At 41.5% G+C, this 23,984-nt stretch overlaps 1 protein-coding gene across 2 annotated transcripts in view; it reads right to left on the bottom strand.

The window, feature by feature from the left end:
* Positions 1 to 17,825, bottom strand: part of AZIN1 (antizyme inhibitor 1) — a 30,743-nt gene extending 12,918 nt beyond the window's left edge. For both annotated transcript variants that reach the window (XM_082674770.1, XM_082674771.1), the window contains exons 1-2: positions 17,492 to 17,825; positions 12,864 to 13,001 (exon numbers count right to left, since the gene is read on the bottom strand). The gene's annotated coding sequence lies outside the window, so the exon portion shown is untranslated. The remainder of the gene's footprint in view (positions 1 to 12,863; positions 13,002 to 17,491) is intronic.
* Between the last annotated feature and the right edge of the window lie 6,159 nt (positions 17,826 to 23,984).

Raw genomic sequence — 23,984 nt, 5'->3', positions numbered from 1 at the left:
GCATCACAACAGAGTAGCTCCCGCTCACCGCACTAGAGAAAAGCCCACGTGCAGCAACAAAGACCCAATGCAGCCCAAAATAAATAAATTAAATAAATAAATTTTTTAAAAAAGTGTCGGCTTTTTGGTTGTACCAAAACAAACTCATCAATAAGCCAGAGCATTAGTCAAATTTCATAAAATACAAGCAGTATTTTAAAAATGACAATTTTATTTTCCAAGAACTCAACTACATTCAGTTTAGCTGAGCAAATCTCTTAGATTATGATACCAGAAATGATTTAAATCTGTACCCAGAAAGTACACATTTTAGGCTTGAGGATACATGTTTATTTTAAGCAATGTAAGACCAGCTGGAACATCAATTTTAGAGGGATATTCAACTATGCACTAAAGCAACAGAACAGATAAAACCTACTCATTCAAAAAGATCAATTATTCTATTAATGATGAAAAATACTTAATCAAGATCTTTAGCCTAGTATTTCCACTCATGAGACTCTATGCAGTATTTACCTGGGAACCTTGAGTTATCAATTACTGACCATCACAGGCAACTGCTACCAAATGTAAAGTCTAGCTTTTAAAGCCAGGACAAGATGAACCTCAATTTCCTACATCTAGTGTTTACAAGAAGGCTAATTTTCCTCTAACATCAGGATCCTAAACAGCTGCACAAACATCAGGCCCATTCAATCCAGTCTTACATGCTGAATGCCCACATTCTTCAGAAATTTTTCTAGATTAAGTAAGGTTATGGTCATAGGGATAGGAAATTTTTTCCAACTATTTTTTCTTTTTCTTTTTTTCCTAAAAATACATATTTAATTCTCATAATATTATTCACAGAGTTCTTGGCAGAGATGAATTTTGAGGTTCATGTTGTCTCTCTTTCAGTCCCCAAAGCTCTGTTTTGAGTTCTCCAGGCTTTGGTGGAATTTCAGGTATTGTCAGGTCTGGCCAGTAGTACCGGTGCACCACCTCTGCGCCGGCGCACATGGCCAGGAGGCTGGCAGGGAACATTTTCAGGTAGGACGTCCAGGACACGCCCGCGGGCATGGTCGGCAGGCTCGAGCTGCACTGGCACTCGGAAGCAGGTCAGGGGACAGTTGAAGGGCGCTCTGGAGATGGAGCGGGCGGCCGCTCCAACTATTTTCAAACTATAAAATCTACAGATTCAACTCTCACTGCCTGCTAAACTAGCTTAAATCTAAAAGCAGACATTTTTTATAAGTGTGCCAAGTACTTATACAATATTCTCTTAACCTTTAAAACCACTATGACAGGGACTTACCTGGTGGCGCAGTGGTTAAGAATCCGCCTGCCCATGCAGGGGACACGGGTTCAAAGCGTGGTCCGGGAAGATCCCACACGCCGCGGAGCAACTAAGCCCACACACCTAGAGCTCGTGCCCCGCAGCGAGAGAAGCCACCCCCACTGAGAAGCCCCTGGCTCGCCGCAACTCACAACTCTCGAGAAAGCCTGCGCAAAGCCTGCGCATAGCAACGAAGACCCAATGCAGCCAAAAATAAATAAATGAATAAATATTAAAAAAAAACCCCACTATGACAGTATTATTCTGTTTTACAGATGAAGACACTGAGGCACAGAACTAACTAGGCTAGCTCTAGAGATGCTAATGATCAAATTAACAGGCATACCTTGGAGGTTCAGTTCCAAACCACTGTAATAAAGTGAGTATTGCATTAACGTGAGTCACACGAACTTTTCAGTTTCCCAGTTCCTATAAAAGTTATGCTTACACTATCCTCTAGTCTATTAGGTGTGAAAAAAAACCCAAAAACCCCACACACACCGAAATAACACAAACAATGTATATACCTTAACTAAAAAATAATGCTGTTGGAAAAATGGCACCAATAGACTTGCTCAAAGCAAGGTCACCACAAACCTTTAGTCTGTGAAAAATGCCGTATTTGCCAAGCGCAATAAAACGAGGTATGCCTGTCTGTTAAAAGGAAAACTCTGTCTCCCCAGCAGTCCCGTTCCTAGAAAACATGGGATCCCTCTTCTGGAAACCAAACACAACTCTCAGTCTCTTTGATAGACTAAATGACACCCCCATAATCAATTAACCATTTCTCAGACATATAAATCCCCATAGTTCCTAAACCTCTGTATAATAAAGTTTATTCACATGTGGTACCAAAACATCCTATCATGCCTTCTCATAGCCTTTCAAACCTTTCTTTATGACTAGTTTCTACATTTCAACCTTGCTCCTTCTATATCTTTTGTCTAAAGCTCTCAGGTAAACTCTAAATTTGAATTTTTCTTTCTTTTCCATCCATCTTATCAACAGTTTACATGCAATAATGTACACCCACGCTTTGACTAATGTATACACCATTGTAACCAGCACTACCATAAAGATAAATTTCTTCATGTCCCTTTTGGCCACCTCAGGCAACCATTTTTATCTGCTTTCTGTCACTACAGACTTTTGTGAAGTGGAATAATTTTAAACAGTAAAGGCCAAACTAAAACAGCTGACAAATAAATGTACTACCAACATGAATAAAGATGTTAAAGCATGCCCTGCTCTAAAGGAAAGATTGAGAGTACATTAGAGTGGATATATTACCATCACTGAAATGGAACTCTGACTTCTGAAGTAACCATAGGGTTAGTTTACCAATCCTTAGCTTACTCACAAAAGGACTGTGACAGAAAAAATAAAATAAAATCTGCTATATTGGCAGGACCTGACAAAAAGGATTTTGGGACCAACACACCTGAAACAACTAAGACAGATGTAAACGTAGAACTTTTTTACTTCCGTAATTATACCAAGCACTGCAATAATAGTTGATTAAAACCAATACTAATAACGTCTATACATAAAAGATGGTAAATGTTGAGATAAGTGAGCTCTATCTCGGCTTATCTTCTCAGATGCTCCCTAAGAAGGTCTTAAGATTTCCATAATTTCCTAGCCCAGAGTAGGTGCTGAGAAAAGATGGACAAAGGACAATTCTAAGAATGGGGAGTTCTGAAACTTAAGCGTTGTGGTGATGACAGGAAAGAACTCCCTGAAGTGTGTTGAAAAAGAGGTCCATCTTTCACATCCTTAAAAGGAGCCCAAAACCTTGATATACAAGTGACCCACATGTAAATGCAAAGCTCAACTGTCAGTTAAAAACTAAAAGCTAGGCCCAGGAAAAACTAATTCCTCAAAAGAATCCACAAAACACAAAGACCTTCAGGAAAGAGGGTTTCTAACACATTTTGAGCCACAAACCCTGTGCTCAAATGAAATGTTCACTTGGAAGCCCAGTATTTCCAACAATTGAAAAGGCTTAAGTTGGTGGCTAAGCATAGACTATTCTTAAGTCTTTCCTACACCCGATCTCACTGAAAGAGTCCTAAAAGCAGTTCATAACCATACCCTCAGAAGCCTATGCTTGCAATTTTCTTAACATGTGAGCAAAAATACTTTAAAGTTTCACTGTTGCAAAAAGGTTCATGTTCTACATTTCTGCTTTACAAGGCACTAAAGTAAAGAAATATTTGAGTAAAATGTTTTCAAGAGGCATTTAAAATTACTTGGTGGTAATGTTAAACCAAAAATCTGACACACAGCATGTCCTAGGGAGTCAGAATGAAAATAAGTGTGCATGTGTTGGGGGTGAGCAGAGTTTATACTGTATGCCAGATCCACCAAGTTAATCCACATCACAGGGAATTTCCAGGGATCTCTCCATTAAGAATGCAGACTCAGGGAATTCACCTGGTGGTCCAGTGGTTAGGACTCTGCACTTCCACTGTAGGGGGCCCATGTTCAATCCCTGGCTGGGAAACTAAGATCCTGCAAAGTGCTCCGGCCAAAAAAAGGAATGCAGCAGACTCAAACCCAAATGATGCCAAACTTCCCCCATGTTCCAATCTAATCCTGGTTATAATTCCCAACGGACACTGCACCATTCTTTTTTTTTAAAGGTGTATAAATCAGAAACAGGACTGATTTATTGGTTCCAACATGTTATAGACCACTACATACTACAGTCTAGTGTTGCTGGACATTGACTTATTTAAATTAAACTTAAAAGAGCAAATCCATTTTTAATAAAAGCTCCCAAGTTTATTTCTATCAATAGACACTAAAATGTGTTCTCTACTCACAAGAGCCTTTGAGCTATTTTCAAAACCAAACACCTAAATATATGGTGAAAGAAAGCTCAGCTTATTTTACACTAATACAAGTGCTGCAATCACAATACTATGTTTATAAACGAAATAATTTCCTCTTGGACATCATAGCTGGGAAGAAAAGAGCATGTTTAACAATCCTTATTTACACCTTCATATTGGTGTTTTTGGATAATACATTTTTCAGGAAGAGCTGCCAAGGAAAGAAAAGGCTCCCAAGAACCACACACTGCTCCCTGGAGTCTTTCATGAGGTCGTGAGTCCTCATGTCATCGAGAGGGTAGCTCCAAGAGGAGTGGTTGCAGCAGCTGGGCACTTGCCTTGTTACACACCTGCTACAAAGGCTTCTACAGTTGATTGTACTTCAGAAGAAACTGATACATCTCTCAAATAATCACAAGATAATTCTGGCAGCAACAGCCCACTTGACACCAAGCTGGATGAATATGAGTCTTGGATTTCTGAAGTGAAGACCTCCCTGGAAGTAGAACAGGGAGAGCTGAAAGTTTGAGGGTACTGTTTCAGAGACATCTAAGCAGGAAACCCAACCTTAACACATGACCAGTTTTCTAAAAGGAATTTTACTCATTAAAAATGAGAACTTAAGATATTTTGAAATTTACACTACTACTATTATTCTGAAGAAGCCTAAGGGTATTTCTACCTTTATTATTATTATTATTTTTTTACATCTTTATTGGAGTATAATTGCTTTACAATAGTGTGTTAGTTTCTGCTTTATAACAAAGTGAATCAGTTATACATATGTTCCCATATCTCTTCCCTCTTACGTCTCCCTCCCTCCCACCCTCCCTATCCCACCCCTCCAGGCGGTCACAAAGCACCGAGCTGATCTCCCGGTTCTATGCGGCTGCTTCCCACTAGCTATCTACCTTACGTTTGGTAGTGTATATATGTCCATGCCTCTCTCTCGCTTTGTCACAGCTTACCCTTCCCCCTCCCCATATCCTCAAGTCCATTCCCTAGTAGGTCTGTGTCTTTATTCCTGTCTTATCCCTAGGTTCCTCGTGACATTTTTTTTCTTAAATTCCATATATATGTGTTAGCATATGGTATTTGTCTTTCTCTTTGACTTACTTCACTCTGTATGACAGACTCTAGGTCTATCCACCTCATTACAAATAGCTCAATTTCGTTTCTTTTTATGGCTGAGTAATATTCCATTGTATATATACGCCACATCTTCTTTATCCATTCATCCGATGATGGACACTTAGGTTGTTTCCATCTCTGGGCTATTGTAAATAGAGCTGCAATGAACACTTTGGTACATGACTCTCCCTGAATTATGGCTTTCCCAGGGTACATGCCCAGCAGTGGGACTGCTGGGCCACATGGTAGTTCCACCTGTAGTTTTCTAATCTACCTTTATTATTACTTTTACATAGGCATTTGATGACTTAGCACTCAGCTCACAGCTTTAAAAATAGACACAATGGGGAAAAAAAAATAGACACAATGCTGTCAAAGTCACCTCTGCATTCTACATCCCACAGAAAAATGTTACTTACCACAGAGAATACCTTTGGAAATAATCGGCCAGAAGGGATGACACTGGTACTACAAACATGAGGTCTGGAGCAGGCCTCCAGGAAGGCAGTTCCAGGAAGCTACGTATCAGAACTAGTAGGTAGAAGTTCCAATAAATTGTGTGATCATAAGACCATATGAACTTTTGCCATGTTGGACCAAAAGTGATGGATAACAACAACAGCCTACACTGAGTACTTAGGATCATCAGGACAGGGGTTGCTTTAATTGACAGCAAGAGGAAAGCCAATAATGGCAATAAACACCCTTAAGTTTATTTTTCAGCTGATAAGGTTGAAAAAAACTAACTCTAGAGGAAGAACACTAAAGGTGACTGCTGACGAATTATTTTAAAAAAAACAGACAAGAACAAGAATGAATAGGAAATACATAAAGGTGGGGGGAATCCTAAAGGAAATGAGCCCAACAGGCTAAGTTTGAAATGCTTGGGTAAAGGCTGCCCAATGAAATGCCTCACATTAAACTCTAAAATACATCTAAATGAGAAAATGGAAATACAGGATTTTCATAGCAATATACTTTTGCAAGTGAACTTGACAAGATTAGGCTCTCTTAAAAAATGTGTCTTGACTATCTGATGTGAAGACTAAATTTCTTCTGGAGCAAGTATGTACCTGTACATAAGTGAAATATGTAAATCCCTATGGTGATAAAAATGTAGTAACATTACAGATAACTATTATAATGCAACATGAATAGCAGCAAATACATAACCATATTATTTCAAGCTTTCTAGTTTTCCTGGTGCAGCACAGGAAATAACCTTTTAAATAAATGCACTTAACTACTATTTTGATTACCCTAGGGCAGATCTCATTGCCACCTCACCAAGAGGAAAATTTATTTTTATTATATAAAGCATGTGTCCATTACAATGACTGCAGTAAACACCAGGTTAAGGAAGACTGAATACCTCAGAAGCCCCTAAACATCTTTACAGGTAGCAGTGGTCGCATCTCCTTTAGAATAAGCATGTTCAGACTTTTCCAATCATCATTCCCTTGTTATTTAATCTTTTTATTCCTCTATCTGCCCTCTAAAACATCGGCTTTACTGGTTTTGAACCATGAATGGAGTCACTGTTGTTTTCCTACTATGACGTCTTTTGCTCAACTTTATAATTTCAATTCCTTCACACAGATAGATGGGACTGGAGTCCCATCTATTAATTTTCATTGCTGTGTACTATTCTTTGTAGATGTACAACATTTATTTATCCAAAGAGGACCTATAGGTTGTCCCATTTTTTTGCTATATTGTTTATAAACACCATAATATAATTTCTTGCTGTTATTTATGTACCCAAGGGGAACACTGCTCAAGTTGTGGTCTGCAAACTAGCTGATCCACAAATGAAGAACCAAGCAGTGTGCTACAGTCTAGGGCCACATACCTGGGAGTAGAAACTGCTGTTATTAGTGAAAAATTGTTTTTAAGGGCTTCCCTGGTGGCGCAGTGGTTGGGAGTCCGCCTGCCGATGCAGGGGACACGGGTTCGTGCCCCGGTCCGGGAGGATCCCACGTGCCGCGGAGCGGCTGGGCGTCCGGAGCCTGTGCTCCGCAATGGTAGAGGCCACAACAGTGAGAGGCCCGCGTACCGCAAAAAAAAAAAAAAAAAAAAATTGTTTTTAAGCCTTTTGCTCATTTCCCTACATGTTTTTTGCTTTTTCTTATTGACCTATAAGAGCTCTTCATGAATTCGGGATAGCAAATATCTCTCATTTTGAGTTTTATTTATTTTGCTATAGTATCCATGTTCAACATACTAGGATATCCCATCCTACTCTTGGTCATGCCAAATATAACATGCCAACCATGCTGAACCTAGATGATGAACTAAGGAGAGACTATACTTATTTAGGAGCTCTTTATAAACTGGGCACCACAGTATCTTTGCAGTAAAAAACAAAAAATAGGGAATTCCCGGGCGGTCCAGTGGTTAGGACTCCATGCCTCCACTGCAGGGGGCCAGGGTTCGTTCCTGGTTGGGGAACAAAGATCCCACAAGCCACCCCCCGCCAAAAGAAAGAAACAGATCAAAAATAATCTGAAGTCATATATTCAACGTAAACCTAATATTAAGTTCAGTCTGTATGAGCACATGAAGTATAGCAGGGAGCTGGATCTTAAGAACATGCTGGGCAACTAAAGAATTCAACTAGAATATAAAACTGAAAAGCCCCTACTGTCAAGAACAGTTTATTAGACAAACCTAAGGAGAAAGAAGAGAATGTGTAATTCTTATGATTCTTATTAATAGATATTTTAAGATTAATATGGCTAATACCACTCACATTCACAGTAACAATTATCCTAGAGTGATGCTGTCCAACAGAACTTTCTATGATGATTGAAACATTCTTTGTCACTGTCCAAAACAATAGCCATTAGCCACATATAATTCCCAAGCATTCAAAATGTGCCCAAGTAACTGAACAGCTGAATTTTTAATGTTATTTGATTTGAATTCTTTAAATTTATATAGCTACCTGGCTAGTGGCTACTGTACTGAACAGAGCAGTTCTAGAGAATGCTGTCTTCATAAAAAATTTTAAACTTCTAAGGATCAAGTCCACACACATCACAGATAAAAAAACAAGAACAAAAACCATGGTACCCCCAAATAATTTTGCTCAAGGTAACAAAGATCAATTCACAAGTTTACAAAACTAGACGGTAAAGGAAAGAAAGGTCAAAACTCCACACCAAGTAAATCCTAGAGAAATGAAATGTGTGCTTACATAAGATAATGAAGAAAGGTGGAAAAGTTTAGAGCAGAGCATCCCGAAAGGGTTTTATCATCTTGACTCCTGCTGCAACTCACTCAGTTACAGGCATTTAAGACGTCATGGTGGCTGGGTATGGTTTGGGCAGGCTGAACTTCATCAGCCTAATCCTTGCAACTCAGTACGCTGCACAAATATTTTCTACTTATGCCATAATATTCTTCACATTATTCCCTAGATTAGAAAAAAGGATGGCCAAATCTTTGTTTCAGTTAGGTTGTGACAAACTGCTTCAGTGTGCACGGATGGCCCTGGAATGGAGGTGAAGGACAAAATCATCTGTCTTCTAGGCCTTACCAACACGACGGCATTGCACTTGCAACGGCCTCCTTAGGCCGGTCTGAATAATGGCCAGCCTAAACCTGCAGCCTACCACTTACCTAGATTTTATAGCTTATGACGTACAGTTTACACAATACCTTATTTACTCCTAATCAGAAGAATTAAGTGTCTCTAAATGCTTTTTTGAGGGCAGAGAAGAAAAACCCCAAACTCAAAAACTCTGAATTTAAGACCAAAGGGAGTGTAATGGAATACACAGATTGGTAGTGACTATTAACTTTCTCAGCTCACTATCTTCTGTAATAAATGCAAGAACAATTTTATTCCCTTTAAAAATGGTCTACACTGCTTTCTAATCTATTTGGCCCCCCTAGAAAAGCCTAAATTTGCCTGAAGAAAGAATACCATGTCCCCCAAACCGTTTTACCCATTAACATCCTATTACTCCCATTGGGCTTCTACAGAATGCTTTTTTGCTATTTTACACAAGCAATGAGGCACCACTGAATACTACTTTTTGCATGCCAAGGGGATACACATACTTCAAAAACTGGTCCCTAAATCTGTGTATTTTCAATGATAGTTTTATTTGTCTTCGTGGTCAAAGAGCACCAAAAACCATTAATAAAAGTTCTGTGAATTTGCTTACATCACAGAATCTTTAAATTACCAAATATTGGTAATTTAAATATTTAAAATTTTAAACAAAATTTGTCCATTTAGACAAATCAATTAATTGAATCCCTTTTCTATTCTTAGAAACAAAACATTAAAAGTTATATGTTAATAATTAACTCAATCTGACGTTATCACTAGATCTGCTAATAAAAGCAGCTGGTTACAAGAGAATTTAGTTTTCTGAAACAGCCTTTAAAATTTTTCCATTAGGCTGATCTATTAATTATAATTGGCGCTCTGGCTAAAATAACTTGAAAATATAGCCCACTGAAAAAACTACTGCAGCACAGAGCCTAAGAAATTTAAAACGTACACAAAAACTTTTCCACAATTAGAGCCCTTCAGTAATCTGAGATATTATTAAGCTTAAGCATTTGTTATGATATCTTTACAGTGTTCACACATTACACCACACACATATCCAAAAGAAAAAATTTTACTATGCAAGCAGCTTATAGTTTCCATATACTTAATGAAATGAACTATCTAAAAATTCAGATGGTTACCTGGATTTGAAAACCTAACTCTGAAGCCAAATCCTAGAGCTTAGACCACCTGCACAGAAATCCTACTGGAGTGCTGGAAGCATAACATGGGTCATGGAATTATACATTTTGCAGTGCTATGTGCTAAGTGTTTTCCATGAAGGCCAGTGTGTTAAATCCTTTGACTTCTAATTTTCCAAACAGTATTGTTGCTCCACAGGAAATATCAGGATTTCAATGTCTAGTATTGCAAACAGCTATTGATACCTAAGGACATTTCTGGAATGTACAATTTCTCTTGCCACCTTTACTACTTCTAGTCAAGAAAACTTTAGGGCAAGGTATCTTTTTGGATTCAAAATTTCTCAGATTTTAGAATGGCAATTTAGTACATATACGTTTAATATATTATTTAACGCTCTCCAGGAGGCAGCAGAATTAGGAATATTAGCACTAAACAGGATAAGTCAAAATAAAAATAGCCTCATATTAGCTCAGATTCAGGTCAACTTTTTGTTCCCAAATCAGGTTAGGTCACATCAAGGAAGCTATATAATTTTTTTTAACTTTTGGATTTTGGGATTACATGAATAAGGGATTGTGGCTGTAGCTTTATAGCAAAGCACCAAGAACTAAAGTTTCACTTAACATAATATACACTGTACCTGGGCATAATAAATAAGTCAGTCACTTTGGCTGCCGGAACCTTCAGAATGTAGTGTTAGCATTTTCTACCTGTGCCTATATACACTACGCCTCCACAAACAAAAAAAGACGCGGAAATTATAGACTTTTTGAGTTCTACAATATTAATTACCTTAAAGACTTTTCCCTGAGTTGGCAGAATCATTTATAAATGTATGAGCTCACTAATATGTTTCTCAAGCCTAAGAGGAAACACCAGTAGAAATATAAAATATAATGCCAAGTTAGGTTTCCATTAAAGAGACTTGGGGCTTCCCTGGTGGCGCAATGGTTGAGAGTCCGCCTGCCGATGCAGGGGACGCGGGTGTGTGCCCCAGCCTGGGAAGATCCCACATGCCGCGGAGCGCCTGGGCCCGTGAGCCATGGCCGCTGAGCCTGCGCATCCGGAGCCTGTGCTCCGCAACAGGAGAGGCCACAACAGTGAGAGGCCCGCGTACCGCAAAAAAAAAAAAAAAAAAAAAAAGAGACTTGAAATAAAAATCTTATCCTTTAATATGGTCGTGCTTAAAACATGAAGCTTGTTATGAAACTTCCAACTTAGAATCTATTCCCCTCTCAACTATGGAGTCAACTACACCCCACTCAAAAAAGTTTTATATCTCTAAGCCAACTTGGGAGAAAACATCAGATATCCTGGAAGGAGAATAGATGACTAACAAAAATTAAAGAGATAACTGGCTTGGCAGTGAACTGGTGGCAACTGTACTTCTCTTTAATATGCATACAAGCCACTTGGTTAAAATGCAGATTTCTGATTCAGGTTTGGGTGGAGCTGAGAGTCTGCAGTTCTATTCTAGGTTATGCTAATACTACTGTTCCAAAGACCACACACTGCATTAACAAAGGGCGATTAAAACCCTCAAAAAAAGATAAATCATTGTATCAATTTACAGTTAAAGGAACTGTTCTAGTTCAACTTTATTTTACAGCTGTGATTTAAAAAATAAGCAATATGCTCAAATTCACACAGCTAGGAGAAAGCCAGTATGGGAGTACAGGAAACCCTCCAGCCTGGGTTCCAAGTCAGTAGAACTTTCAAGAATTCGTATTATTTAAACTGTTTCCCCCCTTTCTCTTTAGACTTAAAAAAAGAAGTCTAAAATTGTAATTTGAGGTTAACAGTAAATGTGTTGAAAAGGTCTGCTTTAACATACACCCTCCAATTAGATCTCTTTCCTGAAATTTTCTAACGTTACTCCCTCCAAGTCTCTAGCCCACTTAAAGGCATCCAAACCTCAACTCCAAAACCCAAATTTCAATTGCAAGAAATCTACAAATAATAAAAAATTTTAAATGAACCACACAAATCTAGCAGCACAAGTTCAAACAACAGTTTACTGTGGAACTGCATTGGGCACAGAGGTTTAAATTCAAAGTTAAATCCATACACAGAAAATCAAGTATAGTCAAAAACTATCCCTGAAGATATCTTGGGAAGGTAGCCGGTTGAGAGATAAACATGTATCATCTCTCAGTAATACCTCTAAAAACAACCAGTTTTTCTACCAGGTGAGTATTATACAAAGTCATTTTGTGAAAAAGAACATAAACTCTTAGAAATTACATTGTATTTGGCAAGATGCTCATAACTAGAAAAATAAGAACTAAGATTCACCTCTTATATCTCATGCTCTGTGGTAGAGGTTTGAGTGGAATGGAGAGCAGAATTTTTTGCCTGAATACTTGAATTCAAGTATTGAATACTTGAATACTCCAAATACTTGAATCTAACAAGTTAAATGACTGAATGGCGTGCTAAACTACTACCCACACCTCATTAAAACACAAACAAAAAACCACCTCTCCAACTTATATTAAAATCTGGAATAGTAAGATTTCCTAAAACTTACCCTGCAGTATGTACTTAGATATAGTAAATAAGGATCCAGCCACTAGTAAACAATGCATACAACTGAATCAACTTTAAGGAAGTGGGGGAGTTCCCTGGTGGCCTAGTGGTTATGATTTCAGGCTCTCTCACTGCCATGGCCTGGGTTCAAGCCCTGGTGGGGGAGCTGAGATCCCTCAAGCCACCCAGTTGGGCCAAAAAAAAAGGTGGGGGGTGGGGTGGGGTGTAAGTGGTAAATACAATTTCAAGTTTTGAAAAAGACTGAGCAACAAGAACTCTCCTTTACTTCTACTTTACAAGACCCTCCCTCACACTCTCCAGATGTGAAAATACTTACATGGACAAGTTAGGAGATGGAACCCCCCTATCATCAGCTAGGTTCCCAAGGTGGCTCAGCGTTGAAGTCGAACTGCTCTCTATACAGCACTTCTCCTAGGCCCTCTGGGTAGTTGTATACTTGGTCAGAAAGTTCGCCCTAAAGAAGAAAATAAAAATATATAAGTCCAGTGGTAAAAAATGTTAGGTGGCGCTTCAAGAAGGTTAAATTGATGTAAAGATTAAGTGCGGGAAGAAGTTTTAGTTTGAAGTGTTTCATTAAAGCACATTACACAAAATGATGTTTCCAAAGGGTTTATCACAGTACCAAGTACTTTTTTATGTAGTAAGCATTTCCAAGCTGCTAGAGTACAGAACTGACAGAATTTGAGGTCATGGTCATCTTACCAAGTTACTCTATCTACCTACTCAGTTTCCAGCCTTCACCGAATTTCATTTTTGCTTTTATTTGTCCTCCAAAACCCAAACTTCTAAGTGGCCTCAAATTTTAAGATGTCCAAGTGCCCTCACTAACCTGGTGTGTATGCAAGATTTTATATGTATATCTAATAGTGTGAAACTACCCACAAGCCTTCTTCTACTCTCCAAATTCTAAGTTCTTCTTTGCTTAAGTGTAAAATCCTACTACACATCCAAGAGAAAAACATTTTGTGACTTAGCTAATACACTAAGTACACATGTGAAATAACTTTTGAGACCTGCCTTACGTATCCGACAAGTAACCTCTTAAGGTTTACCTCCTCCTCATTCCCAACCTAAGTCACTCTACTATCACTAGGAACAACATATGAATGTGAAGGTGCTTGGCACGCTACAAAATGCTAAATAAGTTTTAGAAATGGTTTTTACCTATTATGATTTGACAGGATAGACTTATCACCTCTAATCTAAACAGCTACATCTATACTTCTATTTGTAACTCAGTGATTGCTACCTTAAAGTAATACAACCTGACAGTATCTGCTAGAAGATGGGTGGTAAGAAGGGAACCAGAAAAATAATGAAATTTAGGAATTAGAAGAATCTGAGATTTCAGAAGCACTCTAGACAATCTTAAGCATATCTCATCTCAACCAGGATAGAGGCACCCTTAGGGGAGGTAAAATGTTCTTTCAGTCTACTAGGGGTATCCTGCTCACATGCTCAATGACACTTATGGACAATGAGGCAAAAATCCATACTAATATGCAACAGTGACTATATCATCACGTTAGATTCCAACTAAGTACTCCAAAACAAACGTTCCAATTCTTCCCAAACCAAGCTAATTTTAAAAGTAAATTAAAAGCCGACTCACGCTAGAGACAGAGACAGAGTTTACTCTAAACTGTTCTAAGGAATAGGATAATTATCCTGGCTGAGACATTTTCATCCATCCCCCCCACCCCGACCCGCTATAGATCAATAGCTATTTTGCTGCTTAATGCAACCCAGGAGCAGTACTGTGAAATATTGAGAACATTACACTTCAGACATTCAAGAATGTTCTTCAGCAGGATCTCTAAAATATTTCCACCTAATGAAAAAGATACTAGTAGGAAATGAAGACTCTAAACTTTGAAAGGTACCCTTTAATATAAATAAAAGGGGTACAGGGCCATTTACACAAAGGATGAACTGAATGTTCATCTGTACAGTCAAGATAAACCATAAGAGGAGGTTAAATAAAAATATGGAGGGTTTCCCTGGTGGCTCAGTGGTTGGGAGTCTGCCTACCAGCGCAGGGGACGTGAGTTTGGCCCGAGAAGATCCCACCTGCCGCAGAGCAACTAGGCCCGTGCACAGTAACTACTGAGCCTGCGCTCTAGAGCCTGTGAGCCACAACTACTGAGCCCGCCTGCCACAACTACTGAAGCCTGCACGCCTAGAGCCCGTGCTCCACAAGAAGAGAAGCCACCGCAATGAGAAGCCCGTGAGCAGCGACGACGACCCAACACAGCCAAAAATAAATAAATAAATTTATAAAAAAATAAAGATATGGAAAAATAGTAGGTATAGGGAAAGATAAATTTTTCTCATTTAGAATGGTGTTTCTATCAGTTGGATCGTGTACAACACTGCAATCAAATTCCTTAACTGTTTGAAGAGAATGTCCGTTTCTACACTATCTTGGCAGACAGCACAGGGAAAACTACAGTTAACCGAGTCAGCAGCTGGCCAATAAATCACCAAAAACCTCCCATCACTTTGACAGTAACTACCCAGAAACTTAGTATCCCCCAAACTATCAGTATTTCTTTGAACAACTTACATTGCCTTTACCAATGACTTTTCAAGTTGTTCTGGGTATTCTTTCCAAAAACCCCAAACCCTAGTCCAATCATGAGAAAAATATCAAACAAACCCAAATTGGGGACACTTTACTGGGTATCTGGCCAGTACTTCTCTAGACTGTCAAAGACATGAGAAACTGTCACAAATCAGAGACGACTGGGGAAGACATGACAACTAAATGTAGTGTGGTATCTTGGATTGGCCCCTGGACAGAAAGCACATTAAAAACTGGTGAAATCCAAAGAAAGTCTGGAGTTTAAGTGGCCGTAATGTATCAAAGTACTTTCTTAATTTTGACAAATGTACTATGGATACCTCTTATAATAAGGTAAACTAGGTGAGAAATACAAAGTTACTCCATGTTATCTTTGTAACTTTTCCATAAATCTAAAATTATTCCAAAATAAAGTTGTTTAAAAAAAAAAATCAGGCAAGATATTCATATAATGGACTACTACTCGGCAGTTAAAAGTAACAATTTACTGATGAATGGATGAATATCAAAAACATTCTGAGTTAAAGAAGCCTTTCACAAAATACAATGCATACATTATATATGCCTATGGAAGTTCTAGAATAGGTTTACATAATAACTAATCTATATGGTTAGTAAAAAGTCAGAACAGTGGTTGCCTCTGTGGGTAGTGAGGGATGGAGTTTGAAGGGGCAAAAGAGAATTTTCTGGGTTTGATGGCAATGTTCTCATCTTTGTTAAAGGTTTGGATTACACAGCTGTATTTCTGTCAAAACTCGTCAAATGATATACTTAAGATTTGTGCATTCTGCTGTTTTGTGAATTTTACGCTATTAAACTCTACTTAATGATATGTGCATACTGAAGTTGGAGGGGTGGTGAAGTGTTCTGGTGTCTCCAACTTACTTTGAAATACAAAGAAAAATAAGACTGATGAATGCACAGTGGAATGGCAAATAAAGGAAAATGTTAAGTGTTTACTGAACGTAGGTGAGGGTACAATTCTTTCACTCCCTCTGTATGTTTGACAATTTATAAGTTAAACCTGGGTGGCAGGAGGGACGGCACTGATTATTACTTGATTCCAGCACCTACCATATCACCTATAATCATCAGGACCCTATCTTTCCTTCTAACTCTTCTGGGCTTATTTGCCTTCATAACCAGCATCTGTACTCTCCTATGGTTGCAAAAGAAATCAAAGGATTGTTAGAGCCTTGCCCTATAATCATTAGCTGTATTTCTGCCAGGCTCGTCCACATCAACCTTTCCTTGATCACACATCCTTCTTAAGTGTCCTCCGGTTCCCATCCAAGCAGGGGGTTCAACAGTGGAAACCAGACGGGACACAAAACATCTTAATGTATCCACGAGGCAATCACAAAAGCCAGTTAAATCTGCTGAAACATCATGGGGCCGTAAACTGTGTTCCCGACCGTTTCAGGTCGCCGAACCAGCAGCTTAGCCTAAGAAACACACGTTCAGGATATACACTGGGGAAGGGTTAAAACAGCACCATTAACTGCCAAAACAGTGCTTGATAAGCCACCCAAGCCTACCGCTCTCCCTCTCTGCCCTGGAATCGTGGCGCGGCCGGGAAAACGAAGCCATGGTGACTAATCCTCGGGCTCCAGGAGGTGGCTGGGGTGAGTGAAGGCGACTCGACCCAATCAGGAGCGCCGCAGGGGGCGGAGCAGCAGCCCCGAGGCTTCCAGAAGAGGCCAAAGGCCTCTCGCTCGCTACCTGACACCGGGGCTTCCCCGCCGCCTGGCCCCTTGCGGCGTCAACTTTCCTCCAGCAGAGGGGGGCCGCACTCCCCGCACCCTCGAGCACCCGTCCTCCTCCGGCAGCTGTCACAGGAGGCCGGCGCCGGGCCCGCCCCGCTCCATTCATAACCTAAGGCCGCGGCGGTTGCAACCGGTCGCGCTCCCGCCAGGCTCCCGAGGCTAAGGCGCGGCGCCGCTCAGGGTCGGGCGGCGGGACCAAGGCCCCTCAGGGCTGCAGCCAGTCCCCCTCCCCGGAAACAGCAATGCACCACGGGAGCGGGGTGGGGGCCGCACGCCGCCCGGAGGCGCCGCCGACCCCCGGCGGCGAGACCCCCGCGCGCGCCCCCACACACACGCCCCCTCGCCCCAACAGCAGCTGCTCGGGCTCGGCCCGGCGGCCAGCGGCCTCCCGCCGCCCCAGTCCGCCGCGCCGCCGCCACCGCGGAAGCACCGGCAGCCGCCACACACGCCGCCATCCGCCATGTTCGAGGCGGCCGGCCGCGGGGCGCTGCGGGGACGCCGGCCGGGCGGCGGGGCCCAGCCGGAGGCACCCGGCAGCACCCCAAGGCCGCCCCGCGCCCCGGCCCCGGCCGCGCCCTTCGGGTCAGTACTCACGTGAGATAACGGCCCAAAGAGTCGGGTAAAGCGTCTTCTCTTTTTAGGCGGAATTTTTAAAGAGGGATGTGGTTACCTTGAGCAGAAATACCCAAGGCGGCCTGGGCCATAGGCTGCGGGGACGACGTGGGGGGAAAAGCGCGGCACCGACACCAGCTGTGCAGCAGTGGCGGCGGCGGCCGAAGGAGAGAAATAGAACAACAGCGCGGGCAGAAGAAGAAAGGCGAGGGCTGGGTGCGGAGAGGATTCAGCCTTGTCACACCGCAGAGCAGAGAGCGAGAAAGGATGAGAAGAGGCAGAGAAGGCGAAGAAACCAAACACTGCAACCGAGCGAAGAGCCAGAGAGTGTGAGAAGGCGGCACCAGAGACGCCAGTATTTATACAAAGGGGGCGGGGTCTAGTGACGTCGCTCCGGCAGGGTCGCCGCGGGAGCCGGGCGGAGCGGGGCTGCGGCCCGGAGAGAAGGGAGGGGGCGGAAGAGAAAGGGGTACGGCGCGGAGGGAGAGAAAGGGGGTGGGGCCGGGCGACCCTGCGATGCAGGTGCCGGTTTTCCGGTAGCTTCCCGCCCTCGGCAGCTTCCCCGCCCGTGGAAGACCGTCGCGCGGACGTGGGCGGGCGGGGGATAAGGGAGGTGGCTCCGGTAGAACGCTGCATCGCCCGCGCCCCTGCCGCCTGGGCGCCTGCGCTCACGCCCGAGGCGGGCCCGGGCGCTTTAGGAACTGGGCCGGGCGGCCGCAGCGCCGAGCGCAGTCCGGGGCCATGAGCTGCGCGACGCGAGCACTGCCTGGAGAGGGTGAAAGGGAGGTCCGTGCCAGCCACCCCGGAGACTCCCCCCCTCGAGAGCCTCCGCTTTGGAGGGCTCTGTAGGCTGCGCCTGGGGACTGCCCTCCCAGGGTGAAGCTCCAGTCCCCGCGGGATGCAGCGCTCCTTTTTGGAAGCGAGTTCCTAATGGCCAGGAAGGCTCGGCCCAGTGTTCGGGTGGTTGCAGAGGCTCGTGACCGCGTGGAAATGTCCCCGTGCTCGCACGTTGCAGTGTGGTGCAGTAGAAATTTTTTTTTTTTTAAGGAGTGGCATTTATGTCTTCCTTTTTAAAAGAGTTGGTGCAGTCAGACCCAGTCCTTATTAATGAAGGACCAGTGTCGGAGAGGGCATTACCGACGTTACAAGGGCACATTACTTTAACCCCCTACGTCTCGTTGCGCGGTCATTTGAATTTTACTACTCCATAACAAACTTATTTTTACTGGCGAACCTAGGACGACCTGCATGCCTTTTAGTTTATTCTCATCTTTTTAACATGTCTTCGCGCTACTCATCAGAAACCCTGACTCCTCCCGTGCTATTGCCTTGCAACTGAGACTCAATATGTACTGATACACCCCTCCAAAATCTTTGAGATAAAGACCCAGACTTTTTTCCTCTGGTACTTGCCGACCGTCTGTTTACTTTGTGAGCTGCACTGTGGTTGATTACTAAATCATGAGATACGAAAGTAAGAGAGAGAACATTCCTGAGTAGAACGGTAGCAACGCTGAAATGTAGGCTCTGGGATGAAAGTATTAGGTAGAAATCAGGAGCTGTGGACTCTTTTCCTGATTTCATGTCTCCGTATTTCACTCTGCTGCCTCTTGATTTTCTCTTTCATTCCATAAAAATTCTTTTCGCTTCAGAACATTTATAAGCACAGCACTTTACTAGACCCCCTCCCTGGTGGAGGGAGGAGGGCTAGAAATGAATACCCCACTTGAAATCTTGCTTACAATCTAGCAGGGGAAATAAAACAACTACACAAAATAACTAAATTGTTGACAGATAGATAAAATGTTGCATGGAACCTAGTGGAAGTGGGAAATGATTGCAGCTAAGTGAGAGAAAGGCTGGTGGGGAAAGGTAGAGATAGATTTTGAGAGCAGACATTCCAGACATGGGAAATAAGTGATTTTGAGAGCAGATATTCCAGGCAAGGGAACTATTTGAGAGAAGGCACAGAAATGGGCCAGTTCAGAGAACTGTGAGTGACCTTTGTGACTCCAACTTAGGGCATCGTGTTGCAAATGAGATGGAAAAGGTGGGTTAGGGTGAGATCAAGAAGGGATCAGAGCTTGGACTTCATTCTGGAACCATTTAATCAGGGGCATGATATACTCAAAGATATTTTTAAAAGATTACTCTGGCATCAGTGGAATTGAAAACAGAAAATGTGGAAGAGGGAAACAGTGAAGGATACTCTTATAGCAGTTAAGAAGAGTACCAGGAGGTTCAGAATAGATGGGAGGGAAAAGTCAAAGAAAGTGTAGAGGTAATCTTGAATATCAAGGGAAAGGAGAAGTTGTCAAATGATTTGGAGATATGAAACTAATCAACAGGGAGAATTCTGGAATCATGAACAGAGATAGAAATAGAATGACCTAATTCGGAGGGAAGACTATGAGCCTTCCTTGAGCATAGTTTGAGCTGTTGATGAGATATCCGTGTAAAAATGGTCCAGGGCTTCCCTGGTGGCGCAGTGGTAGAGAGTCCGCCTGCCGATGCAGGGGACACGGGTTCGTGCCCCGGTCCGGGAAGATCCCACATGCTGCGGAGCGGCTGGGCCCATGGGCCATGGCCGCTGGGCCTGCGCGTTCGGAGCCTGTGCACCGCGGCGGGAGAGGCCACGGCAGTGAGAGGCCCGCGTACCGCAAAAAAAAAAGGTCCAAAAGCCCCTGGAAATAGGGAGATCTGGAGCCCTTTTGGCTGTGAATTGAGGAGCCTCTCCTACAGACATGATAATTAAGGAAATGTTAAGGTCTACAGGAAAAGGGATATAAGCACAGGACTTAGAGAAATGCCAGAGAGAAGATAGGCCAGTAAAGAGGACCAGCCAGAGGAGTTGGAGGAGAATCACAGTAGTACGATGTCAAGCCATTCAAGGAAGGTGTTTCAAGATGGAACGAATGATCAGGATGTCATATCCCTGAAACGGCTGAAAAGGGGTTCTGATTTAGGAAAATGGCAAGTCATTGGTAAACTCCAAACTCAGGTTAAGAAGTCTGGATTTTTAACACAAAAACGTTTCAATCATGGGAGTGATTTGAATTTTAGAAAAGGGGAGAGTGTAGGGGTGAGAAGAAAAAGGACTATACGTGTGTGGCAGGGAGAACACTTGGAAAGCTATTATAAGGATCCAGTAAGGAGAATGATAAGGGCCTGAAAACAAGTTATGTGTGACTTTTAACTGAATTTCAGTGGAGTGGGAGGCACAGACACATGGCAGAGGTTCCAGTGGGGAGCAGCTGAAGTGAAGTCAGTGAATGTCCACCCTTTCAACTGGATTAGACCCTAATCCATCATCATTTATACAATGAAGCAACCGAACAATTTATCATTCAAACTATGTGCCCTCACAATTAGTATTTGTGTATTCAAATCTAAATAATGCTAGCTTTTAATGAATACAATAGAGCCTTAAAAACTGTATTTCAATGAACTAGACAACATAGTATGTAACTTTAACAGAATGATAGCTGCCTAATGAGAACAGCATATTTAATTGTGTTTCGGGTTTGAGGTTTGGGTTTTTTTTGCCAAGTCAGGTTACACATACACAAAAACACAGGTTGTGCCAGAGAAAGTATTATCATTAAGTAGAGAGCCTTAAGATAAAATGATATAATACCATTCACACTTAGATCATACTGGTCTGTTGATTCAAAGTTGTTTGCCTTTGTGCCAGTAGATATAAAAGACTGAATGAATTAGATTGTTGATAATGACAAGTCACTCAAAAAACAATAGGTAAACCTAAAATTACTAGCCTGTAATAGAAATATCTTGTAGTCACATATATAAATGTGACAAAATAAAGAGGCCAGTGATAACTGAGAGTGAAAATCCTAATTTAATGGGAATGTTTAAAGAGAGCTTAATAAGAATTTCTATTGCTAAGGTACATTCTTAGAGTACACCTTATCATGTAGAAAAGCAAAATATATAGATTTCGAATAGTTAAAACATTCACACTTTAATATGTTATGATATTTCAGTTGTCTACCACATCTTTTTGTGCACTGATAATATTCGAAAAAGCTAACTTGCTTATCAAGAATCTGGTGCTATGTCTTTTACGGACAGGTAAAAATGAGTTATTACTCACTTGCTCTGTAAATTACTTTGCTGAGCACAGAGTTCAGATTATACACCATTCTCTCTTTGAACAGAATTGATATAAGGTGCTATCCTTTATTTGCTAAGAATCTGTTGTTATAATCTTTTAGAGTCGTAATTCCTTTACCTAGGTTGATTTTCACCTCAGATGAAGATCACTTAATTTGGAAGGAGACTTTTTATTGTCATATTTAATTTTTTTTTCTCACAAGATGTAGGGATCAGGTCAGCAGGGGTTATGTGGCATTCCAGTCCAGGTGTCCTGCATCCCAGCACTGATTTGAAATCGCTCATGTCCATCACCCATATCTTTGTCCACAGGACAATTTGAACTATAGAATGGTATGCCTGGCAGGCAAAGGGTGAGAGAGCCCAGATACAAACCCAGTTTGAGGGAAAAGAATTTTTTTCTATTTTTATTGCAGTTGTTGCGTATGTCATTAGCTATGGGTCAGCATATCTCCCAAGTGATTTGGATGGTTTCTAAGATAAGCACGTCATAAGCAATACACTGATGTCTTTTATTCCTTCAAGAAATAACAAATTACTCACTGTTAATTTAAGAGGACTGTTTTTGAAACCTCTGTAAAAGGGCAAAGCAATAATCCAGTTTTACAAATTAAATGTAACATACAAGTATTCCCTGGTGCTCCAGTGATTAGGACTCCAAACTTCCACTGCAGGGGGCATGAGTTGGATCCCCGGTCAGGGAACTAAGATCCCACATGCCACACAGCTTGGCCAATAATTAAATAAATAAATAAAAATTTTAAAAAGAAATGTAACGTACATGACTAGAATAATCAATGGACGTGACCCATGAGTTTACTCCCTCATATCTTTCTCTAATCCTTGGAAGTTAGGAAATCCTTGGAAAATTAATCTCATTTTCACTTTGCTGTCAGGCATTATCTGATAAGTGTTTTGTTTGTTGGGTAGTACATAGCAAGATAAGCTTGTATCTCTCTGTCTCAAAACAACTTCCTGGCAGACATCCTAAACTTTTTGGTTCAGGGCATATAGAAGATCGGAGCTCTGAAATCTATTCTTGTCCAGTCTGAATTATGATTTACTCTATTTTTTAAAATAAATAACCTAGCCTAGGTGCTGTCACCTGAGCACCTAAATGATTATTAATAAGTAACTGCGGGCTACATTTTATTTAATGAGAATTTTTTGTTACTTTGTCATTTAACTTGAAGTTTTGCAAGTTCTTGGATAAACATTTATATCAACCTAAATTTGCTTTACCTAATACTAACTAAAAGGAGGAAAGACCATGCAGTATAAGACAATAAAAGATTAGTTCCTTCTTTACTTAAATAGGGAGAAGAAACATAAATGACTTGATTTCACAAAAGTAATATTTTTGGGTCATTCAACCGTCTGTAACAACAGTAGTTTGAGAATCTTCATTTCATCTAGGTCCTACTTGTCTAAATCACTTAATTCTAAGCCACCTCCATTGTTTTTATTTATTTATTTATTTATTTATTTTGGCCACGCAGCATGCAGGATACTAGTTCCCTGACCAGGGATCGAAACTGTGACCCCTGCAGTGGAAGCTCAGAGTCCTAACCAGTAGACCGCCAGGGAATTTCCCCTCCATTGCTTTTAGAAAATGTACTCCTCATCCCTTTGGGAGAACATCTCCCCTGCCATACCCTGAGTTCTGCTAGGAACTGCTACCTTCTCAACCTTCTGCCTTGCTGGGACAAAGTAACCAGTTTAAGGGTTGACAACTTCTCACCCTCTCTTGGGGGCAGAGGCAGCTCAATAACGATTGGCATATATTTGATTCAGACCTTGGTTGGAGGGAGGAGGAATGGACGAGGGAATCATTTTTTCTCGAGGGAATCATTTTTTCTATGGCTCAAGTCATGACAGTATGAGCCAGGAGCCGCTGCCATAAGGGTCCCAGTAGAAAGCAGTGTGAGAAAATGAAGCCACTGCTCATGATGAAGAAGGGATAGTCAGCATTCTAGTTGTCCCATTTTTCTTGCTCTTCAGTTATGCCAACAGAAAAATTTGTCTTTCTTAAGTTTTTAGTTCCAACTAGCTTTCTGTTACTTGCTACTAAGAATCAAAGCCTACACAAGAGAGTGAAAGGAAAAGACCTTCACTTAGGTTAAAAAAATCAATTGCACGGGAATTCCCGGGCGGTCTAGTGGTTAGTGCTTTCACTGCCATGGCCCTGGTTCGATCCCTGTTAGGGGAACTAAGACCCCACAAACCGTCTGACCAGCCCAAAAAAAAAAAAAAATCAATAGCACAAGTACAAGACAGGAGAGACCTATTGTTCATTAATTACCTAAATAGTACCTAGAGAAGGTAGTTGGCCACAAGCTTG

Source organism: Grampus griseus, assembly GCF_964374135.1.
Source record: "Grampus griseus genome assembly, chromosome: 17".
Classification (NCBI taxonomy): domain Eukaryota; kingdom Metazoa; phylum Chordata; class Mammalia; order Artiodactyla; family Delphinidae; genus Grampus; species Grampus griseus.
Note: the sequence above shows the minus strand (reverse complement) of the source record. Positions and strands in the feature narration are given on the sequence as shown.